At 46.4% G+C, this 20667-nt stretch overlaps 1 protein-coding gene and 1 non-coding gene across 4 annotated transcripts in view; one reads left to right on the top strand and one right to left on the bottom strand.

The window, feature by feature from the left end:
- Positions 1–20667, bottom strand: part of LOC146184459 (aurora kinase C-like) — a 172705-nt gene that overhangs the window by 40044 nt on the left and 111994 nt on the right. The gene's annotated exons all lie outside the window — the stretch shown is intronic.
- On the top strand, positions 8199–8271 carry TRNAS-AGA (transfer RNA serine (anticodon AGA)). Its single transcript has one exon. It is a non-coding gene; the product is annotated as a tRNA-Ser (tRNA).

Raw genomic sequence — 20667 nt, 5'->3', positions numbered from 1 at the left:
TATATATATATATATATATATATATATATATATATATATATATATATATATATATATATATATATATATATACTGTATGTGTTTATTCGGTAAACACAGATGGATCCAGCCGGTCAGGATGAACTCGCTGCGGAGCGTAAGGAGTCGCGAATCAGCAAGGCAGCGACCAACTTCTTCGTCCTCGAGTGTGTCAGCACGCGATGCATGGCAATGGCTATGAAGACGACGATTATCATACTACATTGTCCCCCCGTGTAGAGAAGGAGCCATCCTGGCGACTTATGGAGCCGAAAGAACAGACGGATCGTAGTAGGGCTTGATTCGGTTCACATGAACTGTTTCGCGTCCACGACGACTCAAGTTCTCAGAGGGCGTAACAGGCTAAACTACGTAGTTGACCGGACATGTTTTTTGAAGGACTCTGTATGGACCGTGATACCGAGCAAGAAGCTTCTTTGAAAGGTCGGTGGTTGTGGTAGGAACCCAGAACCAGACCAGGGAGTTGGGTGCATATGAAGGCGCCTCGCCAGTGGCACGATGGTGTTTTTGTTGCCACTGGTTTTCCTTTGTAAGTGAACCAGCGAGCTGACGGCATTCTTCTGCGTACTGGGCGGCATCCCATAGTGGCGTCGATTCAGAAACGGCTCGCGCCCGTATAGAAGGAAGAAAGGAGAGAATCCAGTGGTTGTCTGTATCGCAGTGTTGTACGCGTAGGTTACGAAGGGAAGAACCTGGTCCCAGTTGGAATGAGCGTCGTTGACGTACATGGCCAGCATGTCACTCAGAGTACGGTTGAAGCGTTCTGCCAGGCCATTCGTCTGAGGGTGGTAAGAAGTAGCGGTGCGATGAATGACGCGGATTTCTTTCAGTAGGGCCTCAAGCGCGTCGGACAAAAAAACGCATCCGCGGTCACTGAGCAGCTCCTTCGGAGTCCCGTGGCGAAGAATCAAGTTGTGGAGAAGGAACAAATCAACGTCTCTTGCTGAGGCAGAGGGTAACGGTGATGTTTCAGTGTAACGAGTAAGATGGTCTACTGCCACGATAATCCGCCGGTTTCCAGCGGGAGTAGTAGGAAGAGGGCAGTAGAGATCTATGCCAACGCGGTCAAACGGACGAGCAGGACAGGGTAACGGCTGCAACGAAACAGGGGACTTCTGAGGAGTTTTTCGGCGTTGACAAGATTCGCAAGAGCGCACGAAATGTCGTACAAAGCGGTACATTCCACGCCAGTAAAATCGCAGACGTAGGCTCGTGTAGGTTTTCAATACGCCACCGTGAGCACATTGTGGGTCACCATGGTACGCAGCACAAATGTCGGCACGGAGATGACGCGGGATGACTAGAAGCCACTTCCGTCCATCAAGCAAATAATTGCGGCGATAGAGAAGACCGTCACGAATGGAGAAGTGGTGGGCTTGCCGGACGAGTACTTTGGATGAATGACCGGGAGTAGGACTTGAGAGAAAATCCAAAAGGGCATTGATCCAGGGGTCATTTCGCTCCTCGGTAGCCATGTCGATAGGGGCAAGAGTCGACAACTCGTAAGCACAGACGTGGTCAGACGACGTATCACTTGGTAATGGCGAGCGGGAAAGAGCATCCGCGTCCGTATGCTTCAGAGCTGATCGATAAATGACATGGATGTCATACTCCTGGTGGCGGAGAGCCCAACGAGCAAGGCGACCGGATGGGTCTTTCACAGAGGCCAGCCAGCACAAAGCGTGGTCATCGGTCACAACATAAAACGGTCGGCCATACACATAGGGACGAAATTTTCCGATGGCCCAAATAATTGCCAAACATTCCCTTTCTGTGACTGAATAATTGGACTCAGCTTTCGTCAATGTTCGGCTGGCGTATGCCACAACATACTTGCTGTAACCAGGCTTACGTTGTGTAAGGACGCCACCAAGCCCGATACCGCTGGCATCAGTGTGGATCTCCGTAGGCGCAGTGGGATCAAAGTGGCGTAGAATGGGAGGCGTAACCAAAACCTAGCGTAAAGTGTCGAAGGCTTTATCGCAGGCTGCAGTCCAGGAGGAAAGGTCGGAGCTGCCGGCAAGGAGCCGGGTCAGAAGAGCAATGATAGAGGCGAAGTTCAAGATGAAGCGTCGAAGGTAGGAGCAGAGGCCGATAAAGCTCTGCAGCTGCTTCAGGGAGGTTGGCTTCGGGAACTCTGCAACTCGGGAAGAATGCTGTCCTTAGAGACTACGTGGCCTAATATTGTGAGTTTTCGAGCGGCAAAGTGGCAATTCTTCAAGTTCAACTGAAGCCCAGCGTCGGTGAGACACGTGAGGACATGCTGTAGGCGGAGAAGGTGAGAAGAAAAGTCGGTAGAGAAAACTACGATGTCATCTAGATAACAAAGACAGGTCTGCCACTTGAGTCCACGAAGAACAGTGTCCATCAGGCGCTCGAAAGTAGCTGGGACATTGCAAAGGCCAAAGGGCATAATGTTGAACTCGTATAATCCATCCGGTGGTATAAAGGAGTTTTCGAGCGGTCATCATCAGCCATCGTCCGGCATGGTGGAAGCAGATGGCAATGTGCGGCTTCTTGGTTCCAGGGTGGACGGGAACGTACCCAGCACCTCCACCAATTGTAGGGGTGTGTATTTGGTAAACACAGATGGATCCAGCTGGTCAGGAGGAACTCGCTGCGGAGCGTCAGGCGGGGCGAATCAGCAAGGCAGCGACCAACGTCTTCGTCCTCGACTGTGTCAGCAGGCGATGTATGGCAGTGGCTACGAAGACAACGATTACCACATTACAATACTATATATATATATATATATATATATATATATATATATATATATATATATATATATATATATATATATATATATATATATATATATAGTTTAAAGAAGCTGTCAGTCGATGTGTCCAAGCTCCTTTAACTCTGTAATAACGAGCCCCTCATTTCCCTTTTAATTAACTCACAGGAGCGTCAGGCGTGGCGAATCAGCAAAGCAGCGACCAACTTCTTCGTCCTCGAGAGCGCCAGCACGTGATGCATGTCAGTGGCAATAACGATGAAGATTACTACACTACAGTTTCCTCCCGGGTAGAGATGGAGCCCTCCTGGCGACTCATGGAGCCGAAAGGGCAGACGGATCGTAGTATGGCTTGATTCGGTCCACATGAACTATTTCGCGTCCATGGCGACGCAAGTCCGCAAAGGTCGTAACGGGCTCAACTACGTAGTTGACAGGACATGTTTTTTGAAGGACTCGGTATGGACCGTGCTACGGAGCAACAATCTTCTTTGAAAGGCCGGCAGTTGTGGCAGGAACCCAGAGCCACACCAAGGAGTTGGGTGCATAAGAAGGAGCCTCGCCAGTGTCACGATGGTGTTTTTGTTGCCACTGGTTTTCCTCTGTAAGCGAGCGAGCTAGCTGGCGGCATTCTTCTGCGTACTGGGCGGCGTCCGAGACTGGCGTTGATTCAGAAACATCAGGGCCGTAGGGCAAAAGCGCGTCCATTGTGCAGGTTGGCTCGCGCCCGTAAAGAAGAAAGAAGGGAGAGAATCCAGTGGGGTCTGTATCGCAGTGTTATACGCGTAGGTTACGAAGGGAAGAACCTGGTCCCAGTTGTAATGAGCGTCGTTCACGTACATGGCCAGCATGTCACTCAGAGTACGGTTGAAACGTTCTGTCAGGCCATTCGTCTGAGGGTGGTAAGAAGTAGCGGTGCGATGAATGATGCGGAATTTTTTCAGTAGGGCCTCAAGAGCGTCGGACAAGAAAACGCATCCGCGGTCACTGAGCAGCTCCTTCGGAGTCCCGTGGCGAAGAATCAAGTTGTGGAGAAGGAACAAAGCAACGTCTCTTGCTGAGGCAGAGGGTAACGGTGATGTTTCAGTGTAGCGAGTAAGATGGTCTGCTGCCACGATAATCCACCGGTTTCCAGCGGCAGTAGTTGGAAGAGGGCCATAGAGATCAATGACAACGCGGTCAAACGGACGAGCGGGAAAGGGTAACGGCTGCAACGAAACGGGGGACTTCTGAGGAGTTTTTCGGCGTTACCAAGATTCGCAATATCGCACCAATTGTCGTACAAAGCGGTGCATCCCACGCCAGTAAAATCGCAGACGTAGGCGCGTGTAGGTTTTAATACGCTGCCGTGAGCACACTGTGGGTCTTCATGGTACGCAGCACAAATTTCGGTGCGGAGATGACGCGGGATGATTGGAAGCCACTTCCGTCCATCAAGCAAATAATTGCGGCGATAGAGAAGACCGTCACGAATGGAGAAGTGGTTGGCTTGCGGGACGAGCGCTTTGGATGAATGACCGGGAGTAGGACTTGAGAGAAACTCCAAAAGTGCCCTGATCCAGGGGTTATTCCACTGTTCGGTAGCGATGTCGATAGTGGCAAGCGTAGACAAATCGTAAGCAGAGACGTGGTCAGACGAGGTAAAACTTTGCAATGGCGAGCGGGAAAGAGCATCCGCGTCCGTATGCTTCAGACCTGACTGATAAATGACATGAAAATTATACTCCTGGAGACCGAGAGCCCAGTGAGCAAAGCGACCACATGGGTCTTTCAGAGAGGCGAGCCAGCACAAAGCGTGGTGATCGGTCACAACATAAAACGGTCGGCCATACACCATACACGTAGGGACGAAATTTCTCGATGGCCCAAATAATGGCCAAACATTCCCTTTCTGTGACTGAATAATTAGACTCTGCTTTCGTAAATGTTCGGCTGGCGTATGCCACAACATACTCGCTGATACCAGGCTTACGTTGGGTAAGGACGGCACCAAGCCCAATACCGCTGGCGTCAGTGTGGATCTCCGTAGGCGCAGTCGGTTCAAAGTGGCGTAGAATGGGAGGCGAAACCAAAAGGCGGCGTAAAGTATTGAAGGCTTTGTCGCAGGCTGGAGTCCAGGAGGAAAGGTTGGAGCTGCCCGCAAGGAGCTGGGTTAGAGGAGCGATGATAGAGGCGAAGTTCAAGATGAAGCGTCAAAAGTAGGAGCAGAGGCCGATAAAGTTCCGGAGCTGCTTCAGGGAGGTTGGCTTTGGAAATTCTGCAACTGCGCGAGGTTTGGTGGCATCAGGAAGAATGCCGTCCTTAGAGACTACGTGGCCTGAAATTGTGAGTATTCGAGCGGCAAATTGGCGCTTCTTCAAATTCAACTGAAGCCCAGCGTCGGCGAGACACGTGAGGACATCCTTTAGGCGGAGAAGGTGAGAAGAAAAGTCGGTAGAAAAAACTACGATGTCGTCCTGATAACAAAGACAGGTCTGCCACTTGAGTCCATGAAGAACAGTGTCCATCAGGCGCTCGAAAGTAGCCGGGGCATTGGAAAGGCCAAAGAGCATAACATTGAACTCGTATAAGCCATCAGGTGTTATAAAGGCAGTTTTCGAGCTGTCATCGTCAGCCATGGGCACCTGCCAGTAGCCAGAGCGCAAATCCAAAGAGGAGAAATACTCGGCTCCCTGTAACCTATCCAAGGCGTCGTCGATTCGCGGCAGTGGATAGACGTCTTTGCGCGTGATTTTGTTAAGCCTACGGTAATCGACGCAAAACCGGATGCAACCATCTTTCTTGGTGACCAAAACAACCGGAGAAGCCCATGGACTGTTTGATGGCTGTATGACGCCCCGGAGAAGCATATCTTCCACGTTATCAGCAATGACTTGGCGCTCAGATGCCGACACGCGGTAAGGACGCTGTCGTAAAGGTGCGTTTGTACCAGTGTCGATTGTGTGCGTAACGACAGACGTGCGACCCAGAGTAGTGTGGGGAAGGTCGAAGGCAGAACTGAAGCTCTGTAGAAGGGCAGAGAGTTGATCGCGTTGCGCTGGTGGAAGATCTGCGTCAATAGCTTGTTGAAGAACATCGGGTAGTGTCGAAGCGTTCGCTATATCGCAAGAGCTGAGAACATTAACGTCTAATGAAGTAGGCGTGGCAGGAAGAGTATTTACACGCGCAGGATCAAGTTCTTCAATACGACCAAGACACTCGCCGCGGAGCAGGACGGATGGGCACGAAAATGGGTTCGATGCAAGCATTGCACTAAGACCTTCTTCGAACTTGAGAACAGAAAATGGAAGCAAGAGGCACGGATGGCGTGAAGCGGCATCGGACGGTGTGAAGAAGACAGTCGAAGTAGTAACACTTTTACAGGAGAAAGGAACGGGGGCAGCAGAAAATGGAGGAAGGTCTGTGTCATTGGCGACAAGGAGTTTTGCAGACTGGGTAGGGACATCACACAAGACAGTATCACACACAGGAAAAAAAGGAAACTTCCGCGCGGGCGCAGTCAATAACAGCACGATGAGTGGAAAGGAAATCGTAGCCCAGGATGATGTCGTGTGAGCAGTGAGCCAGTACAATAAACTCGATGGTGTATAAGACGTCTTCGATGAGAACACAGGCCGTGCGCGCTGCTGAGGGATGAATGCGCTGGGATGAAGCGGTGCGAAGCGAAAAGTCGGAAAGCGCAGTGGTCACCTTGCGAAGACGACGGCAAGGAGCTTCACTGATGACGGATACGGCAGCGCCCGTGTCGACAAGAGCGAGTGTTGCGACGCAGTCGACAAACACTTGTATTACGTTAGTGGGAGAACACCGAGGACTTGAAGAGTTCGAACCAAGCGCAGTTCTTCCCGGGAACTGTGACTGTCAGTTTCCCTCAACAGTGCCGGTAGAACGTCGAAGTGGGGACGTGGAACGGCGACGAGGGGAAGGTGATCGGCGAGTGGTATACATTTGATTGCCACGAGAGACAAAGTCGGAACCGGGCGGAGTTCTCGGCGAGGGCTGGTCCGTATCGCAGAAGTAGTTCCAGAGGTCAGCTCGAGAAGGTGGAATGCGTTGGCGTACCCATGGAATAGGGACATGGAATGCAGACCAAGTCAAAGGTGAAAGAAGGTTGGAAGGAGCGGCCTGGTAGCAAGGAGGTGCTGATGGCATTAGCGGCCTGGCCGCAACTTGGGCCTAAGTCAGTGGTGCCGTTACTTGCACCGGCACGGGGCTGGGCGGCAACACAGGGCTGGACGGGAGTACAGGGCTGGGAGGGAGCATGGAGCTGGGCGGAAGAACATCAGCGATGTGATCTTGCACGGCACGCCGTATGGTAGGGGCCAAAGACGGAGCCATGTCAGGAACAAGGCGGCCAGTATCCTGTAAATGAGGGATCAGTGATAGCTGGCGGGCGACCTCTTCTCGAACGAACGCTTTGATTTGTTGAAGCAAAGGGCTGTCCTCTGATAGAGTAGAACCGCCCAGCGCTAGTGCAGAGATGGCATCGTCTCTACCACTGGACCGCCGGGTAGAAGCGCGCTTTTTACGAAGCTCGTCATAGCTCTGGCAAAGTTTTATCACGTCACTGACCGTGGCAGGACTTTTCACCCACAGCATCTGGCATGCGTCCTGAGAGATGCCCTTTAGGATGTTTTCGATCTTATCCGCTTCGGACATTAGGGGGTCGACACGCTTGCAGAGGTCAACGATGTCTTCTATATAGCTGGTGAACGACTCTTCGGCTTGCTGAGTACGCTCACGCAAGCGTTGTTCTCCTCGCAGCTTGCGAACTGCAGGGCGGCCGAACACTTCCGAAAAATTCTTCTTAAATGCAGACCAAGATGGCAGGTCTGCCTCATGGTTGCGAAACCAGAGGTTCGCCACGTCAGTCAGATAAAAGATTATGTTACTTAGTTTGGTATTGTCGTCCCATCAGTTGTAGCTACTGACACGGTCGTACGTCGACAGCCAATCGTCGACGCCTTGATCGGCCGTGCCACTGAAGAGACATGGGTCACGCTGCCGTAGAGTTCCAGAACAGAGGACCGTGGTTGGGAGGGGTGGCGATGTCGAGGCGGTATCATCCGGCATGGTGGACTCAGATGGCAATGTGCGGCTTCTTAGTTCCAGAGTGGACGGGAACGTACCCAGAAGCACCTCCACCAATTGTAGGGGGTGTACTTATTCAGTCCACGCAGAGGGGTTCAGCTGTCCGTTCAGGAGGAAACTCGCAGGAGCGTCAGGCGTGGCGAATCAGCAAAGCAGCGACCAACTTCTTCATCCTCGAGAGCGCCAGCACGCGATGCATGTCAGTGGCAATAACGATGAAGATTACTACACTACTATATATATATATATATATATATATATGGTGAACACTCTCAAGGTTAGTATACAGACAACATAAATACCCAAGAAAGTAGCAGGGGGGACAGCGGCCGATGTAGCTCAGTTGGAAGAGCACCGGACGAGATATTCGGAGGTCGTGGGTTCGGTTCCCACCATCGGCACGTTGTTTTTTCTTCTACTTTGTATAATTATCTTTCCCCTAACAGATTACATTACTAATTTCTGTGATTATCCAAGTAAACATTAAAACAAAGACATAAAGTACCATCCCCAACGCTTTCCTTGGCCTCGCCGACTGTTGGCTTCTTTCCTTCATATATATATATATATATATATATATATATATATATATATATATATATATTTATATATATATATATATATAGGGAAAGTGTTTAATCATGTCCAGACTCAACTTCAACAGCGGACGTGTTGCATGATGATGGCCTGCTTCAGCCATTGAGCGGAAATACTCATCAGTGCGGCTTAAAAGACAAACACACACTGGAAATGCTTGTCTCTGCTCAACCCTTTCACCTTTTTTGAGTACGGTGATCGCCGCTATAGTAACCACCGTCTCGCTTTGCATACCTGACATATGAGCGTGCGGGAGCAACGCATATTATAGCAGCGAGACAGAGTGGCACACACCAATGAAGACCACAGCAGAGGCCACCAGGCTTTTCATTTCATCTGTAAATGGCCTCAGAAACTATTCAATATTAGATGGCTTTTTTTTCCGGCAGTAAATGTCGATAACAAATGGCCCACTTTCAACTGCATTCGTGATTGCACAAAGCAAAACCCAGAAGCTCAACGAAGAGCTTTTCAATGTATGCAGCCCATCAATATTGATGTGTACATTCACTTTGGTCTGTAAGAACCCGAAGGATTTTCTGAACTTATTCAATCAATTGATCTCTCAAGCCGAAATACACACTGTTGTTCAGCAGATTCACTCTCCTCTCATTATTGAGTAAAGTGCGAGAGTCACGAGACACTGAATTGCCTAGTTGTCGCAAAAGCAAGCACAGGTCATTTATCACCCCATGTGTGAGACAGTGCTTGCGAGCTATTGCTTCTAGCTCTCGAGCAGCATCTGTCACCGAAGGGGTAGCTTTTGTATTGGTGGTCATGGAATGCTCCTCGAATGCTTGGCGGTAAAGGCATCTAAATGCTCCTCAGATGACCATGAGCCCTGCGAATCGCCCAGGGATTCCTCAGAGGAGGTAGAATCTGAGTCTCATTAAGCCTGCATGTCATAGGAGAGCTGAGTCGTCTCTTCGGGCTTCCTTGAATTCTTGAGGCCCATGACGCCTTGCACGCTTTGTACTCGTATCACGGCCTTCGCGCGTGGTCGTGAGAGACCCAAGCGGCTCGTCTCAGGGGACATAAATATCCCGAAAACATTTGTCCAATTCCCGGCTGAGCCGCCGGTACTTTTGACACTTACTGCACATTGTTGAGGAGAACGGCAATTCCTCAATGCTTGCGCGGAAGGTGGGCTCGCGCTGAAGGCTGTCAAGTCAGCAGCAGCTTGACAAACTTAACTGCATGCATGATTGCTGTAGGCCAGCGAGTAGATGGACTTGAGCTTGGCGTCTTCGTTAACTTTTAGGTTCAGTGGGACTGGCTGGCGGTGGAAAAGAGAGGAACATGCTTGTGGCGCTTGGGAATATGCGGCCAATGCTCATTCCCGTGCTTAACGATCCAGTAAAATGCTCGAAGAAATCGTCGCACCTCCCCGCCCTCTGCTAGCTATAGCACGCACCGCACAAAGGGAACAATGCGAGCCCTCCAGTAGAAGAATTTAATTCAATCTCAACTTTAATAAACACAAACAAAACCAGTACCCATAGGGCGCCGACTCGCCCGCATGCACAAGACTATACGGTGGACGGTAGCATCGCATGACCGCGCACCGCGAGCCAGACAACCGAACCGCGTTAGCCAGAGAGCACATCGCGGGAGCTGGCCCCGAAGTGAAGCGCGACGCAGCGAGAACACACTGCAGCGGCGTGCCGATGTTGGGCTTTTTTCGTCATCAGGTTCACTGCCAGGTTTCCTGTAACTTCGGGCGTAAAACGGGGGCGGACGGTGGAGGAAGGGCTTCCTCGAAATGTCACGCTATGCAATTAAACCTGCTTATCACGAAATTGGAAAATGCCCGAATTTTTTTGTTACGCGTCCAGAATTTCGCTATATGCTGTTTTTGCGTAAGACTCAAAAGGACAAGGTAGAACAAAAACTAGGTTAAGAATTGATTGTAAGGGAAACCATCTTGAAAATGTTTACAGTAAGTTATTACTATTCGAGGTTATAAAAGCGGTGAAACCATTCGCGAACGCGATGAATGCGTGGCGCGACCGCAGCAACTACTACAACGGCAGTAGCCTCCTCTACGAGGAAGCAAGGAAAGGAGGAATGAATCTAGGGTACACCGAGCGTTCGCTCTGTCGCCTAGTGAGGAGGCGTCTGTGTCTTCAAGCATATAAAGCCCCTTGATAATCAAGGGACTTTACAAGCATATTCCCACCATCATTGCCCCAAGAAACCGATTCTATCTCGCTCCGCTGTTCCCGCAAACAACCACGTAATAGCAATGAACACGCACTACACTTCCCATGTTTTTTTTTGTACTGTTATTTTTTTTTTGCTGCTTGAGCTATTGTAGTGCCACGTTCCAAAAGCGAGAGCAGCGGGGACTGTTGCGTTTGCCTTGTACATGCGCCGTAGTCACTGAAGCACGGCACGTATCAACTGCGGCCGCTGGTTGCTATCACGTTCTTCTCACGTCAGTTCGTGTTGTATCATCCTGAAACTTATAGCGCTTTCTAAATTTCCAGTAATTGAGTACTAGATAAGAGACAGTCAGCGCCGCGATTTTACAGCAAGGTCTGCCGGGAGATCGTTACATGGAGTTTCAAAACAGCAATTCAATGGGGGCGGATTGGGGGGATAAGAAAACATCGTACTGTCGAACAATTACCTACATGAAGGTTTGTTACTTAGAATTGCAACTGTATGCCTTTCCAAGGCGCAATCATTAAGTGCCTCCCAAGAATTTAGAACTTAAAAATCGGTTTTAAAAGCACAACTTCGTCCAAATTTGTTTGGGCATCTGAAAAAGCTGTAGTAATAACTATAGTGCACAACGAAACAGGCAAACGCAGCTGACAAGCTAAAATTAATTCCTTCCTTGCGTGGCTGTTTGGTTGGGGGCATTTTTCATCGCATTCTGAATTGTGAAACAATGAAGGGTGGAGTTATAGGAGTTATTCAAGTTACAGGACGGGCGCCATTTTGTAGCGCAGAGCACAGCTAGCTTCAGCAGTGCAAGCCGAACCCGATACCAATAATCCGATTAGATATGCCTGCAGCCATTTGCAGTGCTTCATGCACTACAAAATGGCCGCCACTGTAAAGTAGGTATGTACTTCCCATTCCGAAGAACTGTGATAGGGAAAAACGTGGGAGAAGGTACAAAGAGCCAAACAAAAAGACACTACACAGTGCGAAATTCGCGTACACATCTGTAGGTACTACGTGAATTTTTCCGCACTATGCAGTGTCTTTATTGTTGGCGGTTTGTACCTTGGACCAACTAGCTCAGAAACAAGTCATTCTGCAAGAATGGAAATACAATAATAATGTATTTATTTTTATTTTAATGACTGAAATAAAATATATGCAGAAAGTATAAATAACGACGAAATTGAGTGGCATTAGGCAAGGACAAGGCAGCGTGTCCTACAGACATATTCACAAAGTACCTTATATAGACTACGTTCTTCGAGAAATAATGTTTGGTAAGCTTGCATTTTTCGTAATTAATGAAAAGAAGGTGTCGGTAACTCATTAGCAAGTACGGTTTTCGGATAGTTTAGGTGTGCAGCCGAAACGGTGAGCACGTACCGTGCCGGTCGTAGAAGCCACCGACATCTGGCTCGGCGGGAGGGAATTTGTTCGCTATTTTTGTTAATGTATTTTTTTTTGCGTGCTTGTTATAAATGAAGCACGAAGGCAGAACCGTCGCTACTCTTAATATAAGTACCAAAACAATGCGGTAGTTCATTAAAAACAAAACCCCAACTTCACAAAATTTAGTATATGTTTAGTATGTGCACTCCAAGCTATTTCAGTTCCTGACAATGCATTATGTACAGTCGAGACCACTTATAAAAAATTTGGCAGTCACATAAATTCCTTTCTCTGTATGCGCAGTTATTTAAGTGGACGCGCTATTTTGGTCAAGAAAAATACAGGTTGACAAAATGGGCACTTGATCCTTTAAAACGTTGTCTGTGCTGTGCACGTCTCTTCTAAGTAGACATTATCAAGGCGCTTTTTATGCTATTGGTATGGTTATAGACGATCATGGATATATTGAACCCGAATATATTGACTTATTGCTATATCTTAATCTCAGAAATATCCCCTTGAAATCCCATGCAAATGTATACGAGTGATGTTTGCCTATACCGAACTCTCTTTGGCGCGAACTTTAGATCTCTCTGACTGCGTGTTGTACCCTTACAAGGGGCTCTTCTCCTAGTGGCAGTGCATTGTCACTGTAGCGCGCGGAGCCTGCTGGCAGCGTTGATGTCGTGAAACCGCTGGACACAATGAACGTCGAGCCCGACTGAAAGAGAAATTCGGTCTGGTATGACTGTCTTCAGTGCAATACCGCAGTCATGTGGGGAAGCTGGGGTTCGTGCGCGGTTTGTGCGCTGAAGCGAGCCTCGCTGACCGAGGGCATGCGTTGGCGCTCGCGTGGCGTCTTCCCTGTTGATGTAGCTATTCTGACGGATATAGTATACAGTTAACAAAATTAGACCGCATATAATCGGACGTTTCCCGAAGCACCGTCTGCACTGCCTTAAAGGTCAACCACAACACTGAAGGCATCTGTGCCACGTGGCTCCAGACGCGAGCCGTGGCACCTCGATCGGTTACTGTGTAATACCGAGGAGGTGCGCTCGCGCACACAGAACGGCGTGTAGAGATGCGCCCCCCTTTTTAACGCCTGTCTCGAAGTGGCGCTCGACGCCCGGTCTTGCGCGCGCGTGCACTTCACGAGAAAGGACGCGCATCGCAGCACGAAGCCCGATTCTAGCTTAGATACCCGTATGCAATCTTCGTTTACGAAGAAGCTCATCTGTTTTATATATCGAATTATCGATATGTTGAACTATTTCGCGATCCCCTTCGAGTTCGATATATCCGGGATCAAATTATTTGCGCAGACACTTTCTGGAGACCAGCCGCTTCACGAACGCGTTTGGGAGAAGCTCCGTAAACCCCGCAGCGCACCCCTCCTCCGCAGTGGGCCCAAACCCAGTTTCGAACCTCGCAGCCTGCAAAGGTGGTTCTGTTTGTCTTGCAAAGGTACTTCCTTTGACCCTCACCTGAAGTGCTCCCTTAGAGCCTCATAATTTATTTACATTGGCCCTGAGGGGTAATGTAAATAAATAAAAATAAACAGCGACAGTGATATTCACCGCATATGATGGAAGGTCGCCATCCAGCTCTTGGATTGGAAAAAAAACACACATTATTATCGGTGTTTAGTTGATAGATAGATAGATGATAGATAGATAGATAGATAGATAGATAGATAGATAGATAGATAGATAGATAGATAGATAGATAGATAGATAGATAGATAGATAGATAGATAGATAGATAGATAGATAGATGATAAACAGTAGACAGATAGATGACAGATAATAGATAATTGATAGTAGATAGATAGATGATAGATAATAGATAGATAGATAGATAGATAGATAGATAGATAGATAGATAGATAGATAGATAGATAGATAGATAGATAGATAGATAGATAGATAGATAGATAGATAGATAGATAGATAGATAGATAGATAGATAGATAGATAGATAGATAGATAGATAGATAGATAGATAGATAGATAGATAGATAGATAGATAGATAGATAGATAGATAGATAGATAGATAGATAGATAGATAGATAGATAGATAGATAGATAGATAGATAGATAGATAGATAATGTTTATTTGAGTGTGCCTCAACAACCAAGTGGCCCAAAGGAGCGCACACTAGGTCAAATACATCAGAATGACCACTTAAAAACATTTAAAACCAGTCATGAAAACAACAATTAGGCAAATATGTCCGAGACAATAAACGATGTCATACAAGATTTGCATACGAGTCATTGGACAGATGGCGTGCAAGTCTGGATAAAATGTATCAAAACATTTTGCGACCTTTGCATGCGGCACAAGAAAATTCATGACGTCAGTAAGGTCCCACAGTTAATGAAACCACGCACAATTTTTTGCAGAAACTGCATGTCACGTATGGGTCGCCTGTCGCCAAGAGTACACATATTGAGGTCTGCTAAGAGAGAATCGTAGTCGTAGAAAGGATGGCGTCCAATATATCTATCATAAAAGATGCGTATAAACTTACGCTGGACATTATCAATTTTCGTGCAATAGGTGGCAGGTTCGTTATTCCAGGCTACTGACGCAAACTCAAGACGTGGTCTCACAGGGGCACAGTATAGAGTGCGTAGGCATTCGTGCCGTTGAAAGTTTTTTGTTAGTCTAGAGATAAGACCAATATGTCTCAATGCGCGTAACACAATTGCATTTACATGCAATCGAAAATCAAGCCTTGAATCAACAACAACACCAAGGTCTCGTACATGGGCCACACGAAAAATCTGACCCGCCGAAAGTGTATAATCAAACACAACTGCGTCGCGTTTCCTAGTTAGAGAAAAGACGGAAGTCTTCTTAATATTCAAATTTAAGCGATTCAACAAACACCATTTCTCGACGTTGTTAATGACAACTTGCAATTGGCGGCAGTCCTCAATATCTCCAATATTACTGAATAATTTAAAATCATCTGCGAAGAGCAAACTTCTCGAGTTCTTGACATGTGAAGGCAGATAATTAACAAACACTACAAGCAACAACGGTCCTAAGTTGGAGCCTTGAGGCACTCCGAAGGTGATAGAAATTCAGTGGACACACAGCCGAAAAATCATACCATGTTACGGCGGCTGCCAAGGTAGCTTTTGAGCCACCTGCAGTACATGGGGCAAAGTCCGTATTTTTTCATCTTCATCAGAAGTGCCTCATGGGAAACCGTATCGAAAGGTTTAGTCATGTCAAAGTAGACTGTATCCACCTGACCGTGATTAAATACATGTGGACCAGTATAATTAAGAAAGCTGCATAAATTCGTTTCCACAGATCGACCTTTTAAAAAATCGTGCTGCAGAATTGAGATCTTCTGCTTGAAGTATGAGCCCAAACGTTCGTACATAACCATTTCAAAAACTTTCGCAAAAGAACAAATCAGTGACACAGGTCGAAAGTTGTTCACATCACAAGCATCGCCAGACTTGAATACAGGAAGAACGACTGACAATTTCCAATGACAAGAAAAAACACCAGTTCGCAACAATAAGTTGAACAAATGTGCTAAAACAGGGCCAAAAATGTCAGCGCATCCTTTGATTACGAAGCTGGAAATTTCATCAACTCCTGTTGAAAGTTTTGGCTTAAGTTTCTGAATCACCAAAAGAACCTCATGCTCGGTAACATTATCATAAGCCAAACAATTAGCGCTGTCTTTAGAAGTGATAATAGCAGTTGTGTTATCGTGGCGCACAAAACAAGAGCTGAAGTGATCAGCAAAGGCTTGGCACACATCTTGAGGTTTAAAACAGATACCATCGCGCGTCTTTATCACAGCAGCCCTAACCTTATCATTTCGTTGGTTGCGCACAAAATCCCAAAAACAGTTTGGTTCCTTTTTAAAGTTTTGTTCAAGAAGTTTGTGGTACTCGGCTTCATCACGTGTAATCAGTTTTTTCACAATTTTCTGCACAATGAATATCTTTGGTACCAATATTCACTTTCTGATTTCACGTAGAGTAAATGATACTGCTGTTTTTTCTTCAAGTAAGGTCTCAAATCGCGCGAGAACCATCAAGGAAATGGACATTTCTTCGATTTACGGCGTGGTATACATTTTTGCATTATACCCTGTACAATTGATGTAAGTAGCTCGACGCCTGTGTTTACATACTCAATCTCAAGCAATTCTGACCAGTCGTAGGCCTGAAGATCATTGTCAAGCCTAAGGTAATTGCCATACGCGTATCTAAATTTTTCTGGCATCATCTCACGCACTAGACGAAAACACAAAAAGAACGACAAGGTAAACGGGCAATGATATTGTGGGCTTTTTTTTAGAGTGAAGCAGCGACTACGCTATATCTGCGCATGTGTTTTCAGAAATTATACTGTAAGTCTGGAGTCTACATGCGCTGCCTCCACGCGGCGAAAAAGCAGAAGACGGCGATCCGACTAGACCGGCGACGCACACCGTGGAACCGGTAGGTCAGCAAGGCACACCTCGATCATGACTATAATATTTATTTATTTTACACTTCAAATGTGATTGTATTTGATCACTAGCCGTGTATGCAGTAGTTTCCCCTTCAACGTATGGGCTGATCTTTCAACCGATCTTATGGTAGGGTTAACCATTTCTTCTTTTTCTTAAAACGAAGGGAGGGTGGGAGGGTCACGCGGCTTGGAAGATGAACTTGCTTTGACGAGATCGGCGAGTATTTAAACTGCGATGGCGAGCCTCCGGGCCTCTATCCCCGTTCGTTATAACAGAGTGGGGAGGCCGGTGTTCATTTCATCTGAGACGCAGTGCCATACAGTGCGATACAGTTCTAATACATGGATGGAAGGATGTTTTGACCTTTGCAGCGGCCTAGTTCGTAATCAGCATCCGTTAGTTATAACTGTGACCATTATATATGTGGGCGTAACTGTATATGCACTGACATAAAGTCCGTGATCGATACTCACAAAATAAAAAGAAGACGTGTTGCAGTCGTCAAGTTGTCAAGGGACGAACGCATAGAAAGAGGGAGAGGGGCGAGAACAGCTTAAAGGGCAGATCAGTGGCAAATTCGAAGCAATAAACTTGCCGCTCGCAACAATAAAAACTTATTTGCTACCGTTCCCTGCGCCAGTCTTCGAAAAGAAACGCATCTGAGTGTGCCTTGGCTGTGGTGGTGGTGAAAACTAGCAGTGACATTCGAGATCTAATGATTTCACTGACTGACTACTCGGAAATGTTTGGTTATTTCATTTACTATAATTGATCGGCTGGGGGGAAGTCAGCAGAGCTGCTTGTATAAGATAACTGTAGAAGAACGGCTGATTGGGCGAGTTGGTGAACCATGACACAGTAATATAAGTGCGCAACAAAGACTTTACAAAGAGGAGAAGTGGATAACGACAGCGCTGTCATTGTCCACTTCTCCTCTTTGTCACGTCTTTGTTGCGCATTTATATTACTGTCTGTAGAAGAGAAATATTTTACAAAAGTTTTGAATTTCTCTTATTACAGACCTATGTGTTATGTGCTCTCAGACCTTAGTATAAAAAGCCCGGAATTTTAGCAAAGTGTACGTTATTATTGACTAGTGCGGAGGACCCTTGCCGCTGGATAATATATAGCTAGCTGTTATATGCATGTGATCGTCGTACTTGATCGCTGCTTCGGGGACACACGACGGTGGCTCGGAGCGGTGGACGCTCAGCTAGTGGATAGGCTCGTGCATTTTCGTTTCGTTTGTCCTTCGGTCGCAACCACAACAACGAAGTAGTAGGGAGACAGCACTTGAGGTTTCCACCTCGCCGAATATCCGACACCCGCGCAAGGCACCCCTGTCGCGCAGCGTTATCACTGTCGGAACGTTGTATTTCCTGCGCTTACGAGGCCTCTTCCTGACGAAGAGCCAAGTAATTATTACCTGCACTCTTTGCATTTTTATCCCCTGTTTTTGGTCCATATTTCCAAAAACTCTTCATGAGGGATGCAATTGAAGATGGCAAAGACAATTAATATACGTGCTAACACTTGGATTCTTCAGAGTCGGTGTAGAGTATTTAACACGTACATACATGCACTTCACGGATCGGTATTCAATTTCTCTGGGCGATATCTCTCTGCTTGCCATTCATCCACTGCGTTCTTATTATGCGGGTGTAGTTAGGGGTAGTATGGTATTGTGTCCATCTAGGAGCATACCTATCATGTGTCTGACTGTTCTCCGTAAGCTCCGAGATGCCACGTACGATTTCGACAACATGCATGTGCCTAATTTGCGTGTGGGGATATCTTTTGTTTCCATATAACGCGATGGCATAAAATCCGGCGTCACCGTTGTTGGCATCGCAAGCGAAATGTATATATATATATATATATATATATATATATATATATATATATATATATATATATATATATATATATATATATATATATATATATATATATATATATATATATATATATATATATATATATATATATATATATATATATATATATATGAATGAAAGAAGCCAACAGTCGGCGAGGCCAAGGAAAGCATTGGGGATTGTACTTTGTCTTATATTATTTTTTTTTTATTTTTTACTTCGATAATCACAAATTAGTAATGTAATCTGTTCAGGGGAAAGATAATTAAACACAAAGTAGAAGAAAAAGTAGAAGAAAAAACAACGTGCCGATGGTAGGATCCGAACCCACGACCTCCGAATATCGCGTCCGGTGCTCTTCCAACTGAGCTACATCGGCCGCTGTCCCCCCTGCTACTTTCTTGGGTATTAATGTTGTCCGTACACGAACCTTGAGAGCGTTCCCCAGCGCCACCCTCAACCAAAGCGGCGGACGTGGAACGCCCTGTGTTACCGCCAGCGTCACGTAGAACGTGATCAATAGCGAGGGCGAAAGCTGTGCTAGAACCCTCTTACGCTACCTATGGCTTCAAGACTGCCAGAACCGAGACCCCCGTAAGCTACAAGCAGATAAATGAAGGGGAAATGAGGGTGCTCGTTATAATACATACATACACATATATATATATATATATATATATATATATATATATATATATATATATATATATATATATATATATATATATATATATATATATAGAGCGAAGGGTACGCTTCATTTAAAGAAACATTTTATTGGACTCAACGTTTCGACCAGAAGCTGGCCTTCATCAGGAGTGTGAATGCAAGCGATGGGAGTAGGTTTTATATGCAAAGAGTGGAAAGAGAGACAGGTGCGCAGAGTACAATGACATTGTAGTGATGGGTGGGGTAAAAAGCAGGTGCAGGCGGGCAGTGGAAGAAAGTGCAGGTGCGAGAGAAAAAAAAAACGGCACATGGAAGGAAGCACAGTAATAGGTATGACCCCAAGCCACAAAAGCAGGAATTGTGTGACCTTCATTGTGTGTATGGTGGGGGAGGCTGACATTCCTTTGGGCCACCTGCGGTAAGCTTGTCTTGCCGGTTTGGGTGTGTTTGAGGAAGGAATTTACGGGGTAACTGAACTTTGAAGTGGAGAAAGAATACCAGGGCTCTCATTAATACCGGCATGCAGGGCATTAAAATTAAATATGAAGTACGATTCTCGCTATTCCCGTTCACGGTTGCTATGGAAGCCGTTCTGGAGCAGGAAAACTTTAAGTTTGTCGAATTCGTGAATTTTCTGTTGCAGGTGTTTGGACAGGGGAAGGTGGGGGAGAGATTTGGTGTGTGCGCGATGGTTGTTGAAACGAATTCGGGAGGGGTTCTCGGTCTGCCCTATGTATTGCATTTGACACTCGCCACACTCGAGCATATATACCACGTTCCTGGAGTCCCAATTCAAATTTCCGCGGATGGAGTGTTTAAAATCAGGGTGTGTGCTCTTTGCCGTGGTCGTTGTTTGCATGTGTTTGCAAACTTGACATCTATTCTTTCCGCACGGCATACAACCCACAATATCTGTTTTATCGATAGTAGAGTGTACTACATAATTTTGTAAATTTTTTGGTCGTCTGTATGTGATCCGCGGAACCACAGAAAAAATTTTGGAGAGGCGATCACTTTGTTCGATGATGTTGAAGTGTTTTTTTAGTATTTTGTTGATGTTCGGAAGGTTGTTTGCGAAAGTTAAGATCAGGTTTGAGCGGTGTTCATTTTGTGCTGCCGGCCGGTCTTCCCCAAATGTTTCATTGCGATCAATTAATCCCGCTTTTTGGATGGCATCATCAATAATAGTTGGCGGATAGTGCTGGTGTTTCAGAACATCCCACGTACGGTTGGAATTTTCCTCAAAATCTTTTGAGCGTGAGCAGATTCGTTTGAATCTTATTGCCTGAGAGTATGGAATTGATGTTTTGCAGTGGCGCGGGTGGCAGCTTTTAAAATGAAGGTATTGTTGTCTGTCCGTGGGTTTTCTGTAGACATTTTTACTGAATACAAGAAATACAGGAATAAATTAAATAAGGAGCTAAAAGGTGCCAAATCCATTTACTATGTTGATCGCTTTTCACAGCTGCGTAATGATGCAAGAAAATTGTGGCATCAAGTAAATAATTTACTCAATAGAAAAACGCGCTCCGATTACTTAGAAGTAACTACCAGTAATGGGATAATGGCTGGCACCGACTTAGCCACAGCTATG

Source organism: Amblyomma maculatum, chromosome 7, assembly GCF_055883805.1.
Source record: "Amblyomma maculatum isolate TAMU_Amacu chromosome 7, ASM5588380v1, whole genome shotgun sequence".
In the NCBI taxonomy this organism is placed as follows: Eukaryota; Metazoa; Arthropoda; class Arachnida; order Ixodida; family Ixodidae; genus Amblyomma; species Amblyomma maculatum.
The sequence above is the reverse complement of the archived record's forward strand: the minus strand, read 5'-3'. Positions and strand labels throughout refer to the sequence as shown.